The sequence below is a fragment of the Zalophus californianus genome, chromosome 5 (genome assembly GCF_009762305.2).
Source record: "Zalophus californianus isolate mZalCal1 chromosome 5, mZalCal1.pri.v2, whole genome shotgun sequence".
NCBI lineage: Eukaryota > Metazoa > Chordata > Mammalia > Carnivora > Otariidae > Zalophus > Zalophus californianus.
The window spans coordinates 24,280,348-24,293,590 of NC_045599.1; the positions used below are offsets into that span (position 1 = coordinate 24,280,348).

Here is a 13,243-nt window from a genome sequence, read left to right on the forward strand (position 1 = left end):
ATAGTGTCATGTTATGTGCACACAGTGACAGTTTTACTTCTTAAGAAAGAAGTAAAGTCATCCATTTTGGATGACTTTTATTTCTTTTTCTTGTCTTATTGCTGTGGCTAGGACTTCCAGTACTATGTTGAATAAAAGTGATAAAGGTGGACATCCTTGACTTGTTCCTGATCTTATAGAAAAAGCTCTCAGTATTTCAAATATTTCAGTATTTGTATTTGAATGTGATACTGGTTGTGGGTTTGTCATATATGGCCTTTATTCTTTTGAGGTACATTCCTTCTATACCCACTTGCTTGAGAGGTTTTTGTGTTTTTTGTTTTTTTAATCCAAAATGGATCTTGAATTTTCTCAAATGATTTTCTTGCATCTCTTGAGATGATCATAGGATTATTATTTTTCATTTTGTTAATCTGGTGTAGCACATTGATTTGTGAATATTTAAGTATGCTTGTATCTGTGGAGTAAATCCTACTTGATCGTGGTGAATAATTTTAAATGTATTGTTACATTTGGTTTGCTAATATTTGGTTGAGGTTTGCATCTTTGTTCATCTCTTCTCTGTCTCTTCTCTTTCTGGGATTCCTATTATATGAGTGTTATTATGTTTGATGATGTCCCTGAGTTTCCTTAACCTATTGTTACCTTTTATTATTCTTTTTTTCTTTTTGCTGTTCAGCTTTGGTCCTTTTCCTTATCCTGTCTTCCAGATTGCTGGTCCATTCTTCTGCATCCTCTAATCTGCTGTTGATCTTATGTGGGCTGTGTGTGCCCTACTGTTAAGGCTGAAGCACAGTTGGCTTCATTCCAGTCAGCTGTAATGACCCACTTTGTCTGCTGTGGGTCCACTAGGCAAGGTTCACTTTGTCTGCTGTGGGTCCAGTAGGCAAGGTTTGGTTCCTGCAATGTTGAGAAGCCTTTCTGTGGGCCACTGTGGTGGGCTTTTTGGTGGGCAGGTGGAAAGTTAGGCTAGCTTTCTACAATTAGCCTCTCTGCCATAGCTGCAGGCATATTCAACAGCAGGGCTTGCTCTCTGGGCAGCCATCTAAGAGGTCCAGCTCTGAATCTGTGGTTGTGCTGGTGTATGCGGTTCTCTCCCTCTCTCCCCAGGGCAGGAGTCATTTTAGAGCTTGTGGGCACAGTTGTAGAAAGACATAAATGTTAAAAGCCTGGATAACATCCACTAAGTGCAACTGAGTAGTGAGAAAGGTGCCCTTATCACCATATAGTCCCCACCGTGGTTACAGAGAAAATGAGCAATAGACAGAGCCTAAGGAAAAAAAAAAAACTGAGGGATTTGGAGAGAGGTTGTCAGCTGCAGCAGCAGGAAAAAAGATGCTGACAAGGGAAGTTAAGTTTTCAGAACACAGAAGAAGCTGGATAGTTGTGAACTCTGCTAATCTGGCAGGCTAGATAAATTTTGTTGGTCCAAATGATTTTTTAAGGCTATTTGTAAAGCTAGCTTTAATATACCTTAATAGGGATTCATTAAGGAAATGGCTTGTACCATTCATGTGTTTAATGATTATGGCATATTTCCTTAACTAGACATGCAATTGATTGCTTTAAATACCCAGCTCTGCAAGGCTATTTCTGTACTTTGCTGCATAAAATAAGTTTATGTATAGAAATGTTCCCATTTACTGGAAAAAGATAATATTTAAATAACTATAGCTTATAAAATAAAAAGAAAGGGCATATATTGAACACAATGGTAGTGACTTTACTATTAAAAGTGTTATTTTTCAGTGGCCTTATATTTCATTTCAGTTACTTGAGTGATATATGTGCATGCATTGGTGGGAGATTACAGAAAAACTAATTATACACAACAAAGATTCAGACACTTACCAAAGCTAATATATTTTTCATGTTGTTATTTTCTCCTTCTTGCCTTTATTTGCATAACTCTCTTAGTTTAATTATTTCCAGTATGCTCCTGTGCAGAGGGGTTTAATATTGGTTTTAGTCCTGGTGATTCCATCAGTGAGCCTGTAGTGAGTAAGCATTTGACATTTTAACGTCCCTTATATGTTATCTGCAACTATCTTGCACATCCTATATTTGCTTATTTGACAAATATCAATACTAGAGAGAGGCATTGTTGTAGAGTGAAAGAAACCTAGACTGGAAGTCGAAGGATATTGATTCTAAGTTCTCCTTTGGCAACCTGAGTAAGCTTGAAAAATCATTAAAAACTATATAAGCCTGTATTTCCCACCTGTAATATAGAGATAACACTTTCATTATCTCACCAAGTTGTTGTAAGAATCAGATACACTCATTTTAGCCAATATTTATTCTTCTGTGCCTACCATAAAGTCTGGTACTCACTAAGACATAAAAGATACATAATATTAACAAAAGATGTATTATAGCATCATATTAGGTCACTGTTTTCCTCTAGGTTTAAATTATATTATCTAAGGATTTGGTGGTCACATTAGTTCTTTCTAGCCAATAAAAGATACACATGTTTGCAAATTTAGGTTTTCCATGTTGTTCCTCTAAGGCAAAAGAAGATTAAAAGTTAAAATACGGAAAAAAACACCAGATACATATAAACAAAAGATAAAACTGACCTAACTGTAATAAAATAAGAGAAGCTTATTTTAAGGCAAAAAAAAAGTGACTAGAAATTAAAGATTACCATAAAATATTTTAAGGTTTAATTCAGTGGATGAAATGATAATGCAAAATTCACAGAGACATAAAACAGAGCAACACAAATACAAAGGGAAACAGATAAATCCACCATTTAATATTTTCTGGGAAATTTTAAATGTATTTTCTCTTGGTAATTGATAGATGAAACCGACAAAATAATCAGTAAGTCCGATTTGAAAAGTCTACCTAAATGATTTTATAGAACCATGTACTGAATAATTGGAAAATAAAGATTATTTTTAAAGTACATGTGGAAATTTGCAAAAATTGACTATTATGACAGAAACAGAGCAAAAAACAATTTCAAAAGAAGCAGTGTCATTGGACACATTGTTTTGCAACAATAAATTAAGATGGAAGTTGATAGCAAAATGATAATTCTCCATATTTTTGAAAGATAAAGTGCCCAGTAAATCCCATGTCAAAGAAAAATAATAAAAGAAATTGAAAAGAGAATTTAAAATATGTGAGATGTCAACATTATGATGTGTCAGGCTATGTTCTAGGATAGGTGAACAAAATTGCTTCCTGCTTTAAAAAAAGTTTACATCCTTGGTGGGGAGGGGAGACAATAAATCAGATGCCAGAGAGTGGTAAAGGTTAAGGAGAAAATAAAGCATGGTAGATGAAAAAGGAATTATAGGGGGAGAACGGGACAAGAAAAGGATTCAATTTTATTTTATTTATTTTTTTAAAGATTTTATTTATTTATTTGACAGAGAGACACACAGCCAGAGAGGGAACACAAGCAGGGAGAGTGGAAGAGAGAGAAGCAGGCTTCCCGCTGAACAGGGAGCCCGATACGGGGCTAGATCCCAGGACCCTGGGATCATGACCAAAGTCAAACGACTGAGCCACCCAGGTGCCCCGAAAAGGTTTCAATTTTAAATGGAATGGTTAGAGAAAATATCACTGAGAAGGTGACATTGGGGGGGTGCCTGGGTGGCTCAGTCGTTAAGCATCTGCCTTCCGCTTGGGTGTGATCCCAGGGTCCTGGGATTGAGCCCTGCATCAGGCTTCCTGCTCAGTGGGAAGCCTGCTTCTCCCTCTCCCACTCCCCCTGCCTGTGTTCCCTTTCTCACTGTGTCTTTCTCTGCCAAATAATTAAAACAAAACAAAACAAAACAAAACTTTAGAAGGTGACATTGGAGCAAAGACTTAGAGTTGATGAAAGAGCAAGCCGTGCAGAAGTGTGCAAGGGAACAGCCGTTGTTGAGTGTCTGTGTTTTATTTCTGATTTAAATCAAGTTTTTTGGGCGCCTGGGTGGCTCAGTTGGTTAAGCGACTGCCTTCGGCTCAGGTCATGATCCTGGAGTCCCAGGATCAAGTCCCGCGTCGGGCTCCTTGCTCAGCGGGGAGTCTGCTTCTCTCTCTGACCCTCTTCCCTCTCGTGCTCTCTCTATCTCTCATCTCTCTCTCTCTCAAATAGATGAAATCTTTAAAAAAAAAAAAGATAAATCAAGTTTTTTCTAAAAGCAAGATGAAACTGCAATGAAGGAGGTTAATTCTTACAACATGTCATATCCATTTAAGTTGAAAATGTCTTAAAGTCATAAATAGTTTATTTTCTCTTTAGCATTCTGTGGATGATTTAGCTTATTAAAATGGAATTTTTTTATGCATTTCCTATGATGCCATTTCATCATTTCACATTTCTAAAATAGAATATGCCATTTACTTTACATTTGAGCTAATATTGGCTAGGAATATAAAGCAGCAATTGTCTGGCCAGCTGCCAAGATAAAAACATATTTAGAAAAGTAATTCAGTGATGTGCTCTAAGTTAAAGGGTATAACAATTTTTGTATTAGTCCTATTATCTTCTTTAATACACATTGTGAGGGACAAGTGAACTGCCTCTTTTGCATTTCATTAATGCTGAGTCTGTGCAGTTTCTCAAGTTCTAAGTACACTATCCATGGGAAAAAAAAATGTCAAGTAAAAACCTGGTTCACCAAACTCAGCTACTCTGATCATCATTCTAGCACTCAAGACAGTTTTAATCTTTAGTAATGCCGATTTAAATATTACAGTGAAATTCAAGGTTATAAATAAAATGTAAATGAATGCTGATGGTTTAAGACAAAATTGTGTAGGGTTTTTCTCTCTGTTAAAAAGCAGCTTTCTAAAATGATAGACCTGTTGATATAGGATTATTGCTACTTGAAATCAAATTAAGACTGCAGATTTTGGCTGCAGGGTCCTGAATCCTGAAACTCACCACTAATTAATGTTATCCTAGATAAGTTATTGACTTCTTGGTTTCCCCCTCTGTAAAATTGTCATAATTGTATCTAGTATCAAAGATAATTGTGAGAATTAAACATGAAGAAATACATAAAATACTAACACATTATATTGTAAGTATGTAATAAATGTTAGTGAAATGTGTTTTTTAAATGGGCTGGACTTAATGAAGTGTAAATAGGAAACTCTTTTACTCACTGTTCCCCAGAGAAACAGAACTGCTAAAAGGTGTATGCATGTATGTATGTATATATGTATGTATGTGTGTTTGTGTGTATATGTGTATATATATTTGTATATATTTTTATTATATATAATTAAGTATATATATTTAACATATATGTAATAAAGAGATACAAGTACTAACTAAATGGTAGGTAATACTACATAAAAATATTAAAGTAAATAAATATAGGAATATAATTAAGATAAGTTTTTTCAGTTAATATATTAGAAAAATAAAAGGATGTTCACATACACATTTTGATAACAAATTTTTGAAGTAGGAATTTTTCACACAGACTTATGGTCATAGAGCCAAACTTTTGTAACCTTTTTAGTCAGCACCTTGTTGACATGTAAGTAGATATTCATACCCTTTAAGGATGGCATAGAAAGAATCTGAAAATGGGAATGGGGTAGAAGCCATAAAGGGGGAGCAACATTTCTTCAATATACTTTTTTGTGTTGGTCTCACTGTTAGTACCATGGTAACAATTAACATGTCAACAGTTAACATCATATTAACATCAATCAGTCAGTTCAGCCAAGTGTGTATATAGCAGTTGGGGAGGAGAATGGGAGGGGATAAAATACAAAGAATAACAAATAAATCTGATTCTATAACAAATGAATAATAGACCCACACTGGCTGAGGTAGGGGAAAAAAAACAGCCAAATGATTTCGGAATGACTAAAACTCTACAGTTTTGATCAAACTATATAGTTGATTAAAAATAATGTATACAGATATTGTAAACTATTTAGTAAGTTTGTTTCTCATGGAGTTATAGATTAACAGTTCAATATTGAATCAACTTTATGTTTATTCTAAGATTGGGAATACAAGTAAATATTTTGTGGATAATGAAAGCCAGGTTTGTCACCAAGAGAGAAAGAAGTTACAAAGTAGGAAAAAGGAAAGGCTAAAATAAACACTGTGCTATTGTGTTGCAATTGGAGCTATTGCTATAAACTAATGAATTTTAATATATGGACAGGTATAGATATATAGATGTATGTGTGTTTATGTATTGTATATATGTGTGATCAATGCATGTTTTTCCTGGCTTTTCCTGCTAACGAGAGCCAAAAAGCTGTGACATCATAGTAGTAATATGTACAACCAGCACACCTCTATTATGTATACCTTTTGTAAATACCATTCCCCAATAAAAGGAACCAAGGCTTTTTAGAGTAATGGTTGAATCTAGGGCTGGAGCAGGAAAAATACTCAATGAAATGTAATGTCTTGTGGGACCAGAAAATAAGGAAACATTTAAAACATGATAGGAGTATGTCAAAAGAACATAGAGGCTGGGGTGCCTGCTGACCCGGTCAGTAGACCATGTGACCCTTGATCTCAGGGTCATGAGTTCAAGCCCCATGTTGGGTGTAGAGATTACTTAAAAATAAAATCTTTAAAAAAAAAAAGGGACATAGATGCTAATTTGAAGGGATATCCACTGACCAAATCTGGGACAATTTAAGACAAAATAAATAACAATAGTGATGAGTTCTATTCCATGAAATAAAATAAATACCCATAAATCTATACTGATATAAATAAATAATAAAATATATAAATGATTGGAGAAGAAGGGACAGCTCTCCCTCAATGTATAATTTCAGTAAATATTGAAATAATAAAGGAAATAGAAAAATTGCCATTTAGCAAATACCACCTCAATCTGATTTTTTAGTGTTGACAGTTACATAAGGTTATATAGTTATATAAAATGCTAACATTTGGGAAAGCTGGGTGAAGTGTATACATGAACTCTGTGTATTATTTTTGCAGCAATTTTGTGAAGCTAATATTATTTCAAAGTAAAATGGAAGAAAAGATATGTAGGGGAAAAGTTTAAAAAAACGAAAGAAACCAGTGTAAGATAGGGCTGAGTTTTGAAGGATTAGTAGGACTTAATTTTGGACATACTGAGTTTTGATTCAGTGGATCACTAAAGTGGGGCAGACTAGAAAGCAGTTGCATATATGACATCAGGACTAAAGACACATTGAAGAGTTCTTGACTCCTTAGGGGACAGTAGGAACCAAAGAGTCAAACAAAATCACCCAGGAGGAAGCGTGCAAGGAGGAGTATGGAAGACTGAGTCATAGAGAATACTGACTGAAAAGAATTAGCAAGAAAAAAGTTAAGGCTATGGAAACAGGTAACATAAAAACGCAGACTTTAAAGAAAGGAAGTTATCTGCTTGCCAAAAGTTTCAGTGGAGAAAAGAAAAAGAGGAAAAGGAAGAGGAAGAAAGAATGAGGAGACATGCTCTTAGACATACTGTGGCTAAATTTCTAAATTTCAAGGATAAGAAGAAAATTTTACAAGGATCCCAACAGAAACATTTTTTTTTTTTAAGATTTTGTTTATTCGAAAGAGAGAGACACAGCGAGAGAGGGAACACAAGCAGGGGGAGTGAGAGAGGGAGAAGCAGGCTTCCCGAGGAGCAGGGAGCCGGATGCTGGGCTCAATCCCAGGACCCTGGGAACATGACCTGAGCTGAAGGCAGACGCCTAACGACTGAGCCACCCAGGCGCCCCCCAACAGAAGAATTTTTTAAAAAGCCCATTTAAGCTCTAAAATTTGCATCTGACACAGGAACGTGAAGATATTGGGTAATTAGCTACATATTACTGAGACCTAAGGATTGTGTTTTAAGAAAACTATATCCAGCTGAGATATAATTTATCTGTCAAATGAAAGAGGAACATTTTGGGCATAAAAGGATTTTCTGGTCTACCAGCCAAATTATTTATCTGAGAAAATGTTCCAGAAAATATTCTAACAGTGAAAAATTAAACACAGAGCTCACAGTAGGAAGACAGATACAAGATAACGTGAAAGAGTGTTAGAATCTTTTTGCACCTTATTTCTGAACGGATTATAAAGTTAATAGTATTATTTAATACATGTGTTAAGTATTTGTGAAATTGGAAAATAGGTAACAGGAATAATGTAATAATAGTATAGAACCAAAGCTTTCAGAGAAAATGGCGTCCACGGATTACAGTACCTACAGCCAAGAGGCAGCCCAGCAGGGCTACAGTGCATACACCGCCCAACCCACTCAAGGGTACTCACAGACCACTCAGGCATATGGGCAGTGAAGTTATGGAACCTATGGACGGCCCACTGATGTCTGCTATACCCAGGCTCAGACCACTGCAACCTATGGGCAGACCACCTATGCAACTTCTTATGGACAGCCTCCCACTGGTTATACTACTCCAACTGTCCCCCAGGCATACAGTCAGCCTGTCCAGGGGGACGGCACTGGTGCTTACGATAGCACCACTGCTACCGTCACTAACACCCATGCCTCCTGTGCAGCTCAGTCTGCTTATGGCACTCAGCCTGCTTACCCAGCCTATGGGCAGCAACCGGCAGCCACTGCACCTGCAAGACCACAGGATGGTAACAAACCCGCTGAGACTAGTCAACCTCAATCTTGCACAGGGGGTTACAACCAGCCCAGCCTAGGATATGGACAGAGTAACTACAGTTATCCCCAGGCACCTGGGAGCTACCCCATGCAGCCAGTCCCAGCACCACCATCTTATTCTCTTACCAGCTATTCCTCTATACAGCCGACTAGTTATGATCAGAGCAGTTACTCTCAGCAGAACACCTGTGGGCAGCCGAGCAGCTATGGACAGAAGAGTAGCTATGGTCAACAAAGCAGCTATGGGCAGCAGCCGCCCACTGGTTATCCCCCCCAAAATGGATCCTACAGCCAGGCTCCAAGTCAATATAGCCAACAGAGCAGAGCTCTGGGCAGCAGAGTTCATTCTGACGGGACCACCCCAGTAGCATGGGTATTTATGGGCAGGAGTCTGGAGGATTTTCCGGACCAGGAGAGAACTGGAGCATGAGTGGCCCTGATAACCGGGGCAGGGGAAGAGGGGGATTTGATCATGGAGGCGTGAGCAGAGGTGGACAGGGAGGAGAACACGGTGGAATGGGCAGTGCTGGAGAGCGAGGTGGCTTCAATAAGCCTGGTGGACCCATGGACGAAGGACCAGATCTTGATCTAGGCCCACCTATAGATCCAGATGAAGACTCTGACTACAGTGCAATTTATGTGCAAGGCTTAGATTGCAATGTGACTCTAGATGATCTTGGCAGACTTCTTTAAGCAGTGTGGAGTTGTTAAGATGAACAAGAGAACAGGACAACCCATGATCCATATCTACTTGGACAAGGAAACAGGAAAGCCCAAAGGTGATGCTACAGTGTCCTGTGAAGACCCACCAACTGCCAAGGCTGCCGTGGAGTGGTTTGATGGGAAAGATTTTCAAGGGAGCAAACTTAAGGTTTCTCTTGCTCTGAAGAAGCCTTCGATGAACAGCATGCGAGGTGGTATGCCTCCCCGTGAGGGCAGAGGGATGCCGCTGCCACTTTGTGGAGGTCCAGGGGGCCCTGCAGGTCCTGGGGGCCTGGGAGGGTCTCATGGGAGGCCGTGGAGGAGACAGACCCCAAGAAGGCCCCGGGGTTCCCAAGGGATCCCATCCGGAGGAGGAAATGTCCAGCACCAAGCTGGAGACTTGGCAGTGCCCCAGTCCGGGGTGTGGAAACCAGAACTTCCCCTGGAGAGCAGAATGCAACCAGTGTAAGGCCCCAAAGCCTGAAGGCTTCCTTCCACCACCCTTTCCACCCCCGGGTGGTGACCGTGGCAGAGGCGGCCCTGGTGGCATGCGGGGCGGAAGAGGCGGCCTCATGGACTGCGGTGGTCCCAGTGGGATGTTCAGAGGTGGCCGTGGTGGAGACAGAGGGGGCTTCCGTGGTGGCCAGGGCATGGACCGAGGTGGCTTTGATGGAGGAAGACGGGGCGTCCCTAGTGGGCCCCCTGGACCTTTGATGGAGCAGGTGGGAGGAAGAAGAGGTGGGCGGGGAGGACCTGGAAACATGGATAAAGGCGAGTACCGTCAGCAACGCAGAGACCCGCCCTACTAGACGCAGAGACCCCGCAGAGCTGCATTGACTACCAGATTTATTTTTTAAACCAGAAAATGTTCTAAATTTATAATTCCATACTTATAATGTTGGCCACAACATTATGATTATTCCTTGTCTGTACTTCAGTATTTTTCACCATTTGTGAAAAAACATTAATACAAGTTAAACGGTAGTGTGCCGAGGTTTTTTTCCTTCTTTTTAAAGATGGTTGTCTAACTGAGACTAGACAATGGGAACCCCTTGTGAGCATGCCCAGTATCATTGTGAAGAACCAGGAGGGCCTCTAACTGTAGCAATGTTCATGGTTGTGATGGATTTTTGTGTGTGTGTGTGTGTTTTTAAATAAAATTCCAAATGTTTATAAACAGTCAAAAAAAAAAAAAGAACCAAAACTTTCTTACTGTCTCTGGAAAGCTGAGATTTGAATAAGGATGAGGAAAATGGGAAACAGAAGCTTTTGTTGTGAAGAAATGAGGCACATACATAGGAGCAATAACACAGACCGTATCTTGAGGGCATTACTGATCCTCATATTTACATCATTACATGTTATTTGTAAAATACAGAAGTTTTAAAAATGTTTGGATGCCAGTGATGGGAAAATAAGCAGAAACTTTTTTTTTTAAGATTTTATTTATTTGACAGAGAAAGACATAGCAAGAGAGGGAACACAAGCAGGGGGCGTGGGAGAAGCAAGCTTCCCGCGGAGCAGGGAGCCCGATGTGGGGCTTGATCCCAGGACCCTGAGATCATGACCTGAGCTGAAGGCAGATGCGTAACGACTGAGCCACCCAGGTGCCCCCAGAAACTTTTAAGATTTTATTTATTTATTTGAGAGAGAGAGAGAGCACAAGCGGAGGGAGGGTGCAGAAGGAGAAGGAGAAGCAGACTCTAGCTGAGCAGGGAGCCCCATGGGGGGCTTATATAACAGAGACTCTTAATAATACTATCAAATTAATAAGAAAAATAAAGTTAAAATTTCCCCAACTTGGCAAAAGGCAAGAAAAGGAAAAAATAAACATGGAAAGAGAGGTCTGACTTCCTTCCTAGAATTCAATAACTTTACTTAGTCCATTTTAAAATAAAAGTAAAAATGTAGGTGTAGAAATGAGTAGCAAAAAAATTTGAAGAGAAGAATGGTAATTTTTTGAAATAATTTTGATTGTTCATCTGCTCAGGATTATTTATTCCTCATATGTAGGCAGATTTCTTTTATTCCTCTCCCCCATCTGTTCTATTACTCTACAAAACCATATTATTTTGCATTCTAAGGAAATAAATATTATTTCCTATGGCTCAAAAGTATGAAAAAATTGTTGTTTTGTAAATCTCCATTAAAGGATTCATTAATATTAGTCTTTTCTTATTTTAAAATATAGACATGCTTCTTCTTTATGCTATTGCTTTGACTATTTCCCATTACTGTGTTACATAAATCCTTGAAGGTTGACCCTATCTCTCACTGATTCTGTATCTGCAACTCTGGTAAACTTGATAGATGTATGACTCTATGAAGAGACTTTTCAGAAGTGGGAACTTGAAAGAAATATAAGATCTTCATGATTCTTATTTTATAAGAATGCAATTCTTCATTATAATAACAAAATGCACATTTGAATACACAATATATTTGTAAAATATAAACAAGTAAATGTAATATAAAATAAGATTTAAAGAAATATATGCATTAAACTGGTTATCAGTTAGCCTTATTTCCTCCCTAAATTCAATTGCTAACTAAAGTGCTCATGTAAATTCTGCCTAAGAGAAAAATTTGAGCTTATCTTACTTAAATTTGAATATCCAAGATTTTCTCCATAATTTCAGTATGTTGTTCTCACTTCCTCTTCAGAGCAGATATCTTCCCTTGCAGAGCTAAAAGTAACTTCAATTATTCCAACCAACCCTGTTATTCTTCAACTGGTATGAACTGCTTTGCTCCAAACTGATCTTTAACAAAGCCCCAAATTGGGCATTTCAGCCTATCATTCCTCATCCCAGGAAATCTCTCAATGAAATTAAGAGTTCCATGAGAGAAGGTATTGTAACATATTTTATTTATGCCTCCACTTCTTGCACAGTGCTTGGCAAAGAGAGAGGAGTCAACAAATGTTTAATGAATGATTGAACAAATGAATAAGTGAATAAAGAAATCAAATAATAGATTTAAAATTCCAGTACCTGTTTTTAGCTCCTGTCTGATCTGTCAGAGTTTAGAAATGGAAGAGAAATAGGACTCTATTTTAAAAAGCCTTTAGTTAGTTTTCTCCCATTTAAGAGATGAGAAAAATTGTTTCCTTACAATAAGTTATATAACTTAAATAGCCTCTTATTAAGCTCTGTTAACAGTGTCCCAGCAGTGTTTTTTTCATCTATATGCCAAAACTCTGAAGTGTTGATAACTGTCATAAAAGAAGCTTATTTCTTTGTGTGTGGCCAATTTTTCCCCTCTGAACAGGGTGAATCATAATTTATAAACAACAGAATGGAGTTAATTCACATGTTTATTGATAGGAGTTTTTGTTATTTTGCCCTTAGTATTTGTGTAAGTTTTCTTTAGATTCTGTAAGAAAGTACCACAGACTTTACAGTTTAAAACAATACAAATTTACTATCAATAATCTCTAGGTCGGAAGTCTGACATGGGTCTCCCTGGGCTAATGTGAGGGCAGGAATGCTTTCTGGTGCCTCTAGGAGGACCAATACTGCATTGCTCTGATTCTTCTGTTATATCTTTCTGTGCACAGCTGGGAAGAGTTCTGAGTTTTTAAGGACTCCTATGATTCCAGTAGGACTCCTGGGTAATCAGGCTAATCTCCCCAGCTGAAGATTCATAACCTTAATCATATCTCGTTTCTTTTGCTGTGTAAGGCAATATATTCACAGGCTCTGGGGATGAGGGCATGGACATCTTGGGGGGGGGATATTCTGATTATCAAAGTATTTTTTAGAAATTTTAGAGACCTATGAGAGAAGATGGACAGAGATTCCAGTGCTTGTACCCCTGCAGGATAAAAGAGGGTAAAATTTCAGGAAATAATCTTTGCCGCCTTTATAAAAAAAAAATATTTTCCTCCTGTTATGGATTGAATGCTTGTGTCCCCCTGAAATTTATATGTTGAAATTCTAACCCCCAAT

The 13,243-nt window shown here is 38.2% G+C and overlaps 1 pseudogene; it reads left to right on the forward strand.

Annotated features, from left to right (window-relative positions):
* The first annotated feature begins 8,139 nt into the window (after positions 1-8,139).
* Positions 8,140-10,102, forward strand: LOC113929638 (annotated as a pseudogene).
* Positions 10,103-13,243: the final 3,141 nt, after the last annotated feature.